This window comes from Pollicipes pollicipes, unplaced genomic scaffold (genome assembly GCF_011947565.3).
Source record: "Pollicipes pollicipes isolate AB1234 unplaced genomic scaffold, Ppol_2.1 Scaffold_4219;HRSCAF=4965_pilon_pilon_pilon, whole genome shotgun sequence".
Taxonomy (NCBI): Eukaryota; Metazoa; Arthropoda; class Thecostraca; order Pollicipedomorpha; family Pollicipedidae; genus Pollicipes; species Pollicipes pollicipes.
The window spans coordinates 4,739,317-4,751,389 of record NW_023596448.1 but is presented as its reverse complement, the minus strand read 5'-3'; the positions used below and the strand labels follow the sequence as shown (position 1 = coordinate 4,751,389).

General features: G+C 58.6%; 1 long non-coding RNA gene and 1 pseudogene across 1 annotated transcript; both read left to right on the top strand.

The window, feature by feature from the left end:
- The first annotated feature begins 542 nt into the window (after window positions 1–542).
- On the top strand, window positions 543–9,146 carry LOC119095700 (casein kinase I-like; annotated as a pseudogene).
- Window positions 9,147–9,164: 18 nt separating this feature from the next.
- Window positions 9,165–10,913, top strand: LOC119095895 (uncharacterized). The gene is made up of 2 exons (XR_005093944.1): window positions 9,165–9,303; window positions 10,212–10,913. It is a non-coding gene; the product is annotated as an uncharacterized LOC119095895 (long non-coding RNA).
- Window positions 10,914–12,073: the final 1,160 nt, after the last annotated feature.

Genomic DNA, 12,073 nt, shown 5'->3' with positions numbered 1-12,073 from the left:
TGTATGGCGTGGCCCACGGGCGATGCGTCCGCTCGTGGTTGGTGGCACTAAGTCACGCTCATGTCATGTCGGCATACCACTGTGGAGCACTACCATGTAGCTCTGAGATGGGCCATGGCGGGCGCGTTTGCACGTGGCGTTCCATTAGGCCATTAAGTGAAAGCGGCAGACGCCTTGCTCATGTACGACTGACCGAGATATTGCTGGTAACGGAACTAACCTAACGAAACTTTTCAAAAGCTGATCTCTTAGTGATCTCTTTTCGGAGAGTGTTCTCCCTTAGTGATCTCCTTAAACGGCTGGGTGAAGCTTGCCATGGTACCATCTTGCCGAGCGTTCGCCGACATGCGGCGTGCAGCGGTCGCGCGCGCGCGCCGGCCCGCGCCGCGTGGACGCCGCCCGCGCCACTCAGCGGTGTTTTCTGCCGTACGCGCGCCGCCGCCGGCCGTGCCGCACCGATCCCCGACGAGTGGCCGCTCCCCCTGGCGGCCGCGCGCGGTCCGTTGCGTCACTGGTGACGCCCGGCCGATCCCCTCGGAAGCATGGCGCGTGAGTCAGCTGCCGCCCTTGGTTGCCTTTCTATACCAGCTGGCGGCGGGGCGAGCGCGCGCCGCCGGCAGTCCGCTCCGTTGCGTGTGGCGCCTGGAGGACGCGCCGCGGCAACTGGCGGCCGGCGGGCGGCCGCCGGGAGGGGGCTCGCACCCGGCCGCTCGGCTCGCATGGCTCGGCTCGGCTCGGCTCGGCGCGACGACGCGACGCTGCATGGCCTGCTCCGGCTACCAGACTGGCTTTCGCTGGAAATTCGTGACCATTGCCGTTCAACAAGGCACAAAGTCGAGTGCGTCGTCCTGTGTCTTAGGGGCGCCATGAGGTCCGCTCGGAGTGGTGGAGTCTGTGAAAGTCTCGTAGGGCGCGAGTTGGCTCCACGGAGGGATTTATGCCATCAGTGCCTTGTGATAAATGTCTCGCTTTATCACAAGTAGCATGCTCTACGTTCCGACGCGAGCCACCTAACTGGTTCTTTGCTCAACTGGCGTGCCGATTTGAATGGCCGCTGTAGGTACTGAAGGGTCTGCGCCCTGGCTTCGCGCTGCAGTTTAAGTCAATGCGTAAATTGTGCCACTCAGTTCCGTGCATGATGATTTTAGAATTTTAGTTTTGATGCATTTCTCCGTGGGGGAACAGTGGTCTGCCACACAATGGTAAATGCTAGCATTTCCTTGTCCAAATCTGAAGAACTTCTAGGTTGTTCCTATGCGCTGTAGGTTAAATCATGGGCTCTAAACGCGTTTTTATCCATTTGCCCTTTCATCAGCGCCCGCGCCTTTGCAAGCTTTGGACTTGCTCATGCGCGTTACCCTCGTCAAAAAGCGCAGTTTGTTGCGACAAATGTTGATTGGTTTTTGTTGGTTCAAGACGTACTTCTCGATACCTTAACGTACTACGATTACTTCTCGGTGTCCAGAATGGCGGATGTTTTGCGCTTTTGCCGGAATTTCCACGAAAAAGTGCTGTGAGGCCTGCACAGGAAGCGGAGCTCTGGTTGCGTGATCCAGACCTGTGACCAGTTTCCTTGAGAGTGCCGTGCCTCCCTTCCCCCATGGGACGCGGACGGTTGTCTGGTTTCCATTCGCTGAGCGGCTGCGACATACGGCCGCTGCAGGTCTGCTGTGTTTTCTTACCAAGCCGGCGGCCGGCGAGTCGACCGTGACGGAGCGTGGGAAAAAGGCGGCAGGTTTGTCCGTGTCCTTGCCGGTGTCCCAGTGCGCCGTCCATTGTGAGCGGGAGCCGGCGGCCGGCCGGCGCCGGACCGTGACGTCACGCAGAGCCCTGGTGACGGCGCCCACCTGACCGGCGCCCCCAGCCCCGCCCCGCTCCGCCGACCCGGTCTCCACACACACACCGGTCTCGCGCAGGTCATGCGGGGCTGGCTGGAGATAAATAATTTGAATCGTTTGGTGGGCTTTGCTGTTGTCGTGTTCTGGCACGAACCCGGTCTTACGCGCGGAAGCGCTTTACCGAGTCAATGTCAACCCGGGGATTTACTTTTTAGGTTTGTGGTCAGGCAAGGTCTGGTGCATTGATGCCTTTTTTCAGTATCGGTTGCATGCCATCATGTATGTATGTGTCATGTCATCATGTCATGTCATGTATTAGTCATGTCATCATGTTTATCATCCCAATAAATGCCAACGATCGGGAGCTAAAGGGCAAATGTTATCCCACTCACGCCCTCAAATGCTTTGGCGCATGTAACGAAGCAGGTTATGTCCCACGTGGGTCGTAAGAAACTCTGATCCTGACTTGTGCACGTCATCCGCGTCTCATCTACGCTACTCCTGACATATTGCTATTGTCGGTGGCTGGTTGTTTTCGCGGTTATTTTGCTGGGTGCCAACGCACCGTGTCGAGTTTGACTGCTGCCGCCATCAGCTAACGCGGGTGTTTCCCCACTTCAGATCACACGCATCGAGTACACGCATTCGCGGAATCTGATCCACCGCGATGTCAAGCCCGACAACTTCCTCATGGGCCTGGGCAAGAAGGGCAACCTGGTCTCACATCATCGACTTCGGCCTGGCAAAGCGGTTTATCAACGAGAGGACCCACATCCACATTCCGTACAGAGAGGACAAGAACTTGACAGGAACGGCACGCTACGCCTCCCTCAACACTCACATCGGCATCGGTTAGTTGCCACTTGCCTCAGGCCCGGGTGGACTTGCGTGAGACTGAAAATGGACCGCCTGGTGTCATTGAAGACCTCTGGCGGAAAAGTTTCCTCGCAGTACGCTTGGCTGTGTAGATGAAAAGTGGTCAGCACTCATTGAAAACAATTCTGGGGCCGGAAAACATTGGCCGCGCAAGATGTCATGTAGTGCAGGGTATGACGATCGTAAGGCGGGGATTTCATTGAAATTTGCCGAAAAACAGATGGGGAAGGTAAGTTGGATTATGTATGCAAAGCTTCCGAAATGTTATGTTTCGCTCATGTACAGGTGTTTTTCAGTAAGCAGCAGTGTGCTTAATTCTCCCCACCGGTGGCGAATTCAAACGTTAAAACGGTAATATATATCCCCTCTTTAATATCTGGCAAACCAGTTGTATCACGTATGCCACATCGTTGTAGGATATCCACTGAAGACTGTCCGTGTTTCCTGCAGAGCAAAGTCGAAGGGACGACATGGAGTCACTGGGCTACGTGCTCATGTACTTTCAACCGAGGCTCGCTGCCGTGGCAGGGCCTCAAGGCCACACCAAGCGGCAAAAGTACGAGAAAATCAGCGAAAAGAAACTCACCGTGCCCATCGAAAGAGCTCTGCAAGGGGTTTCCCAGGTACGGCGGTTGTAGTCCAGCTGTAGGAAGAGAACCTCGCGGGCGTCAGGTGGTCTAATTTCTGTATTATTCTATTCATGGTGCCCGATTTGCTCCAGTTGCGGTTCGATGCAAGGACTGCCACTCGTTGGTTAAAAGCTTGGGTAGAAGAATGGCTAGAAGTGGTTCAGAGTGACTACACGTGGCACCTGTGTCGTTCAGGCAATCGAGTCGTTTGTGACCTGTTCTAGCTCTGTAAAGACAGATCGGTCTCGTGTGCATGCCGTTCCAGTCCCGTCATACGAGGAGTTGGAGTTACGCTCAAAGTTTGGGGCGTTATTGATTTACCTTTCAACGCTACATTATATCGTGACTGTTATCCACCTGTGCCAGAAGGTTTGACACGAATGCAATGCCCCTGCTTGGTGTTTGGCGCTATAACCGTCGATTTCCTTTGAACCTTGGTTTTGCACCAGACTGGGTTTGTTCTCGGAATACGTGACGGGATGTATTAACTTTGTGCTATCCTGTTAGCATAAAACTTTTTTCCCATAGTTTTTTTGTGGGTCAGGGTTGAATGGGATATAATCGTTTTGGTTGCAATTAAAAAGTTACGGCAGGACAGTCCGCTCCAAGTCTGCGAAAAGGTGTTGTCAAAATCGGACATCAAATGCATCCTTCATCTACAAGTTGCGGCATAACATTTAAGCTGGATCTGGAGGGAAGCTAGGCTGGCGCATGCTGACGCCTCGTCGGATTTGTGCCGGTACAGTAACCTGAGTGACGGGGCTCCAGGTGGCGCCGTTCCTGGCAGTGTGAGCGGAGGCCAGAACGTGGACAGGGCCCGCCGCACCGCCAGCGTTTGCGTTGGTCATGTGACAGGCTCCATGCTGGACTGTAGAGGACGTCGTGCGGTGCACCGGTGTTGGACCATACACTGTTTCAAAGTTGCAGCGGGGTATGCACGTTGTGCACCTTCCCTTTCTGTCCGACACCTGGTGACCTGGTCACGCTCACCGATCACGTCCGCCCGTCTGACCTGTGACGGCCCGCCGCCCTTTCTGTCCGACACCTGGTGACCCGGTCACGCTCACCGATCACGTCCGCCCGTCTGACCTGTGACGGCCCGCCGCCCTGACTGTCCGACACCTGGTGACCCGGTCACGCCCACCGGTCACGTCCGCCCGTCTGACCTGTGACGGCCCGCCGCCGCTGCCGCAGGAGAGTTCACCGCCTACCTGAAGTGCTGTCGTGCCCTGTCTTTCGACGGCCGGCCGGACTACTCGTTCCTGCGCCAGCTCTTCCGCACCGTGTTCCACCGGGAAGGCTTCACCTACGACTACGTCTTCGACTGGAACATGCTCAAATTTGTGAGTAGTAGCGCATTTATCGTGTCAATTTATTGTCGTGCTGTATGCCGTTTTTCACCAAGACCGTTGGGATTTTCTAGAGAGCATACATCAGCGTTCACGCGATGTTTTTTTGTGCCTCTTCAGCGTCTCAGTCGACGTGGCTATAATACTATTGAGTTTCTTTGGTTCGCCTGCTGCCCATTTCAGCCAAAACCAAATTGTGAGCGTTTTTTGAGCTGCATAAGCCGTCGTTTAAGCATACAGGTACAGCCGTCGGGATCCGTTCGCTGCCGCGGTGTGCTGTCCTAACACAGCGCTGTGCTGTGGCTGTTTGGGCCGCGCAGCAGTCGTTCTGTGGCGATGGCCTGGGTGGCCGCTGTGCGCGGCTGTGTGGCCGCGCAGCAGTCGTTCTGTGGCGATGGCCTGGGTGGCCGCTGTGCTGTGGTTGCGGAGTCGGTGCGCCGGGCCGTCCTTGAGCTGACGTTGTCGGGTGTGGACAGGGCGGCTCGAAGAAGACCGAGAGTGAGGAGCGCGACCGGCGCCACCGGAGCGGCCAGCCGGCGCGCACCGGCTGGCCGGCGCGTCGCCGGCGCCCGCACCAGCCGCCCTGGGTGAGTCCGCCGCCGCCGCTGCGCCGCCCGCCGATCCCGCTCCTCTCGTCCGCCGCTCCACTGACCGCCCTCCGCCCGAACACCGCCCGAACACTGCCCGAACACCGCCCGAACACGGCCCGAACATCCGGGCTGAGCCGCCGACTCGAGCTACCGACGCGAGCTGCCGACTCGGCCGCCGCCGCACACTGGTGGCGAGAGAGAAACGGAGAACCAAAGACGGACTCATTAGAGAAGGAGTGGGGTGTCGCCGTGAGCGCCGCCCACCCAGCCGCACATCTGCACGGGCCGCTTTTAACCGCCCGCTAATCGATGTAACCGTAAATCGCCGATGCTGCGACTGGTGACACATGGTCCTGAAAATACAAATCAACCACGTATACCTCTGTTCTTTTCCTGCTGTCCTGTCATGCCTTCCGTAGGCTACCCGCGCCTCCCTAAATGCTGGTTTTGCCCCCAAACGAAGGGCTTGATTCTCGTGACATGCCCCACCTGTCTCGACTCGTGGATCGTGCTGTGCGTGGTCCGAGGCCTCTCGAGTGCGCGCTGTAAAGTGCACCGCTCACCTCCGCTCCCCTCGGGCGATCTCGGCCCTGGACGGCCGGGCATCTGGTGCCGCTCTGGAGGACTGGCCACGTCAGCACTCTGCCAGCCGTCGCGCGGGCTGATACTGTCCCCTGGCCGTGTCAACACCTGGGGCGCCTGGCGCCACGCCCGCCCCGGACGGCCCCAGCTCCGGACCCGTCCGGGTGGTCTCCTTGCACCTGACGCCTGTTCTGTCCGTGGCGCCACGCCCGCCCCGGACGGCCCCAGCTCCGGACCCCGTCCGGGTGGTCTCCTTGCACCTGGCGCCTGTACTGTCCGTGACGCCTGCCCGCTCCTGGCGGCCCCGTCATCCGTCCTGCCGCCGACGGCCCCAGCTCCGGGACTCCGTCCCGGTGGTCTCCTCGTACTTGACGCCTGTACTGTCCCGTGACGCCTGCCCGCTCCTGGCGGTCCCATCCGTCCTGCCGCCGACGCTCCCGAGCGGCCCGCGTCGCCGAGCCGGGCCGGCCGTGTAGCGCCGCGCCGCGGAGGACCAGCGGCGCTCCTGACGGCTGAGGGCCGCTGGCGAGCCGACCGACCGGCCGCGGCGTCTGCGTGAGTACCGGCGCCGCCGCCCGCCCGCTGTCGCCCACTAACGCGCGACGAGCCCGGCCAGGCCCGCGTCCGTCGGCCACGCACGCGCGCGCCGCGCCGCGGACGTCCCCGCGCCGCGCCGTGGACGTCCCCGCGCGCCGCGCCGCGGGCGTCCCAGCGCGCCGCGCCGCGGGCGTCCCAGCGCGCCGCGCCGTGGGCGTCCCCGCGCGCCGCGCCGTGGACGTCCCCGCGCGCCGCGCCGTGGGCGTCCCTGCGCGCCGCGCCGTGGGCGTCCCCGCGCGCCGCGCCGTGGACGTCCCCGCGCGCCGCGCCGCGGGCGTCCCCGCGCGCCGCGCCGTGGGCGTCCCCGCGCGCCGCGCCGTGGACGTCCCCGCGCGCCGCGCCGTGGGCGTCCCCGCGCCCCACAGCTGTGTGCGGGACTTGCCGTGGCCGGACATGCAACCGAACGCATTTCTCCGGGTGGAAACTTTGTTTTGCTGCATTATCGCAATCTAGATGCAGATTGAAATATGTTGTATCGTAAGACAGCGTGGGTATTACCCATCTGCGCAGAACTTGATATCATGCAAGCCTCATGAGAAATGCATGTGTGTGCGGGAATTTCGTATGCTGAAATCTTTCTTTACGTTACGTTTGTTGCTGTTCAAATGACAACTCTTGGCAATGCGTTTGATACCTACGTTTTTTATTACGTTTTTATATGCAAAAATAACTTTGTGAGCCATTTGCAGTTGCATTTTACAGGCCTTCCTACCGTATGGTAGCGCAGACTTATAGCCAAACGATTGTGATTAGAATATACATGCAATATATACTCGGTAGGCTGTTTTTGACTGCTCAACCCCACGGTTCAGAGCAGATTTTACTTGCAGAATGAGCCTCGAGACTTAGAGAAATATGCTCAAACCTGGAGATGGCAGACTGAAAGAAACGGGTTCCACAGCTGCGAAGGCGTCGCGCAGTCGTTGGGCCTGGTTTGGCACCCCTCCTGGGTGGAGCCCTGGTGACGCCGCTGATAAACCGTACCGTATCAGAACATATCCTCGCGCACGATAAGCCCATCGTGCTCGAAGTCACCGTTTTGCTGAAGGGGCATGCATTTGGTGCACAGAGTGATATTCTAATGCCTCTTCTTTTGATGAAGGGGCGTGCATTTGCCGCACAAGGTTATGTGCTAAGGTCCCTTCCTCAGTCCAACTATCGCACCACCCGGATTTTCCGGAGCAGGACAGTTTGATGCCAGATTTGTGAAGCGCGGAATGTCGATGTACCATGACGAGCGGCATAGTTGTCATTTCGGTGTGCGACCGTAATGGCTATATTTATTGGCTTTATCGGCTATTTTATAATTATATGGTGTGATCATCTATACACCGTCACGGCTTGGTAGAAATACTTTAAGTGTGTCAGCATAAATTTGGTTACCAACCGATGCATATGTGTTTAAGTGCACACGGAATCAGCAGTACGCACACACGCGATAACTTCGGAGATTGCCTGGGGGAAGAATAACGTGCACATAGTCCATATATAAAATTTTGCCATACAAAGTGTTCGTGAGCAGTTTTGCACAGTGGCATTTTGACATCAGAAATGTTTGTGTAAGGGAGTGAAAATGTGATGCGGAGCTTGCGCGCGAAGGAATGCGGCACACCGTCCCGTTGTGAGGGCCGAGCTGCGCGTCATCTAATGCCTTTTTGACACATCGCTGGCTGGTACGGCGCTGATTGGTGCGCTGGATTTCGTGACTAGCCAATGTCGGACTTTGGCCTCTCACTTTGATCGTGTTTTTTTTTGTTTTTGTTTTTGTTTTTTGCGTGCGCGCATAATCGGCCACGGTTTTCTAGTTTCAAGAAAAATAGGACGAATTTGAATTCAGTTTGAATTCTTTTTACGATGGTAATGTTTTTATTTACATTATGATACTTCGTCTTTCAGCGATATTATCACACGGCTTGAGAATGCCACGGCTTGCATTGCTATACTGTTGGAGAGTTAGAGGCAACTTCAGGGACGCGAAGTATACAGACGGCGACCAGGCTAGGCGCTTTAATTCGCTTAACATGTCTTGAGCTTCGTGTAGGATCTGTGCTTAACGTTGATCTGAAGCATGATGCGGCCTCCTGTGCCTATTTGGTGCTGCTGGATGTACGTCACCATCACTGAAATGGAAGTGACATAATAAAAACGGACGCGTGGCAATGCTTACACTCTGGCAGAGTACCGTGGCGTCATTTCCAAGCACCCTAGCGCGTCGCGCTCTGCCCTGACTGAATGCTGCCGCTGCGGTATGAGTTCGGCCACTGACTCGTGCTGTATGGACAGCGGCGGCTTTAGGCGCTAGCAACCTATCCTTGTGTAGAACGTGCTTGGAAAGGGTGTGAGTTTGGACCAGACGACGTTTCTGTGTTGACCATGACTGGAACAGGCAGAGGTCGTTTTGTGTCTCCGTAGTTCGTCGCTCTGCTCACTTGTCACATGCGTCAATGACCTTCTCCAGCGTGTATGGTCTGTGCGCCGTCCCGTGGGGTGCCAGGCGGCAGGCACGCCGCCGTCAGCACTCACCGAGAGGCGCGGCAGTGCCCTGCTGTTCATGATCGACCGCCGCCTGACGTGACCCGCCCGGACCCACCCTGACTTAACCTGACCCGCCGGTGCCGGCGCCGCCAGGGGGCCAGCTGGCGGGGCGTGCGACGGTGCGGCCGCCCAGCGGTGGCGCCGAGGCCGACTCGCGGCGCGTCTACCTGCGCGGTCACCGCACGGCGGCCGGCGCGGCCGGCGTCACCGGCGCCGGCGGCGGCGGCGGCGGCGGCGGCGCCCAGCACACGCTCAGCACCGTGCCCAACCTGTCCACCTCCGATCTCACGTACGGCAGGGCTGCCAGGTGAGTCCGGGAGGAGGAGCCGGCGCCGGTCCGGTCATACCGGCCACACCGCGGAGCTTGGTGTCCCGGGCACTTGTCAGGCCCCTCACGGTCAGGTCGGGTAATTTTGAGCCAGAATCAGCAGCTGGACGCAAAGAGCAGGCAGGCGGCGGTGAAAAGGCTAAGTGCAGGGAAGCATTAGGTCCAGAACAGGACGTTGAGAGATTGTGATAATGAAGCGTTTCTAGTGCCGACGCTGCCGGGTAGTTCAGCTTGTTATACAGCCCAGGAGCGCTCGGTATGGGAAGGTGAGGGTGCAGATTACATTTTATCGGTGCTTGAGAGGTTTTCTCAAGCACCGATAAAATGATTTGTTCTCAAGCCAGATTTTTCAGTCAAATGTCGTGCAACGCTGAGGGACTTTTATAATCTTTTTTGTCCGATTCAGGATTGCCTGAGCGTGTCTGGGGTTATTTTGTACCTGAAACGCGCATCGGACGGTTACGTTTTTGGAACTTCTTGGCCAGTCGTAAGCAACTAGATCAAACCACATTCTTAACGCTGGTAAAGATGCGAGGCGCGTTCAGAACCGCGAGTGAAGGTTAGCGGTCCGAGCGAGCGCGCGTTGCGCTGATTGTCTCCGGTGGGAGGTGCTCCCACACGCGGGATGTGATCAGCTGACGCGACGGGCCGGTCAGCTCGAGCAGTTGGTCTGTTTCAAGGGGGATGGTGGGGTGTCTCCATCCACAGCTGTCAAGTGACTCCAGGCGTGTCTGCGATCTTCAGGCATGAAGCTGAAGTGTGAATAGCGTGGTTAGATGTCACATGCGTGCTGGCTACACTTTTCCCCCGTGATTTCGGTAGCCGTTCACATGTTGGAAAGCATGCATGTGTGCCGGCTTCTGATACGCTCCTCGTGTACGTTTCAGCTCGACGTGGAAGAAGTAGTACATGTTGCCGGCGACGAGCATGGCCGAGGTCGTCCGGCCAGCCGATGCCCGCATACATATAACTAGTGCTGCCCCGACTCGGGCCGGACACACACCTCAGCTTTGCCCGCCGCCGCCGGGTGTCGGGCGGCGCACGTGCACTAACCGGCGAGGCGGTCACGTACTTGGTGCAGTGTTTTATAATCGTGATACGTGGACTTTGTACTGACGGTGAACCAGCGCTTGCTTATTGATACCACGTGGTCTCGGCTGTGCGGTCAGCGCCCATCCCACTGGGGTGTTGGCCGGCGGGGCGGGGCCCAGCGGCGCCGGGCGGGCCCGGCCGCGCGGCCGCGGCAGGCCACGCGCCGCCGCCGGGCCGCAGCCGCCAGCGCTTCTGTCCGCCGCCGGCGAGCGGGCCGGCACGAGCGGTCTTCACCATTGTTACCGCGGCGCGATAGTTGTTTGCGTTTCCGGGTGTGTCAAATCGAGCTGCGCGGGAGGACCGGCTGATGTGTGCGCGTGTGTGGGCGTGTGTGCGGATTTGCCAGCTGTTTGCCGACATACGCGGGGCTGGTGGAACAGAGGCACTTGATAATGATTTGTCCGCATGAAATTGTGAACTGATCTTCCGCATCTTCTCTTTTAATTGTAAAATTGCGAATCTTTGTCCTGCGAATTTACGTTTTCCCGCTGCGATTATATCGACGGTGTTTGATGTCTGAACGCGTACCTATCCTGAAAGCGCGCATGCGCTGGAGACACGCTGTCGTTGATACGCGAGATCCTACAAATGTAGGCCTTTGCATGTCGTGTGTCGCCCAAAGATCCTCAGCATTTGTTCAGATTGCCTTCGCTATGTCCGGGTTACTTTTGGCTCACGCTGACGGGCTAGGTGCAGTTTCATGCATGAATGCATAAGCTCTTAAACTGTCTCCCCACATCATAAACCACGTGGAAAGTGGCTTTCCATAACAACACGCAAGCCACTCCACACCCCATTTCACTGGAGCGATGTCCTGAAGGGGCGCCATTGCCCACGTCCTCGCCTGTGGCGTGGGTGGCATCAGTGGGAGCGGCGCGGCGCCGAGCTCCGGCTCCGGCTCCGGCTCCGGCCCCGGCTCCGTCCGCACCGACTCCGGCTCCGGCTCCGGCTCGGCTCCGGCTCCGGCTCCGGCTCCGGCTCCGGCTCCGGCTTCCGGCCCCGGCTCCGGCTCCGGCTCCGGCTCCGGCCCCGGCCCCGGCCCTTCCCCGGCTCCGCTTCGGCTCCGGCTCCGGCGCAGACCACGCCCCCCGGTCTTTGCCCTGGGGCCGGGCGGTCGGCCACCTCTGAGTGATGTCTGAGTGGTGGGCGTGCGCTGACGTTTTTTACGATGACAACCGCTCCTGTGAGTCGGGCCTTTGTTTTAGTGATCTGATTTCCGAACAGGATGATGGGCGCGGCGCCAGCGAGGGCGGGTTTGAGGGAGAGCTGGCCGACGGGCCCTGCCGGTGCATTCATGTAATCTGTCGTTTGAACCGTCGCGCGTCGCCGGTCCTAGGTGGGGACGCGGTGAGCTGCTGCCTAATAACTAATGGTCGGCAAGTGGAGGCGCCACTGCCCGCCGCGACTGGGCGGCGCCGTTGCCAGGCGACTCAGAACGCGTCTTTTTCTGCTACTAGCGCGCTGCGGCGGCGGGTTGCGGGGCGCCTCTCGTGTCTTTGTTCTGGGAGCGAACCGTCTGCGGGCCGCCTCAACCCAGTCGGCTGACGGCCCAACGCGCGTCCAAGTCTGATAGGTGGTCGTCAATGTGGAATGTGTCAAAGACCGTACCTATTGATATATGTTCATTTTGTAAACCGTAGGGTGAACATATGTGTTC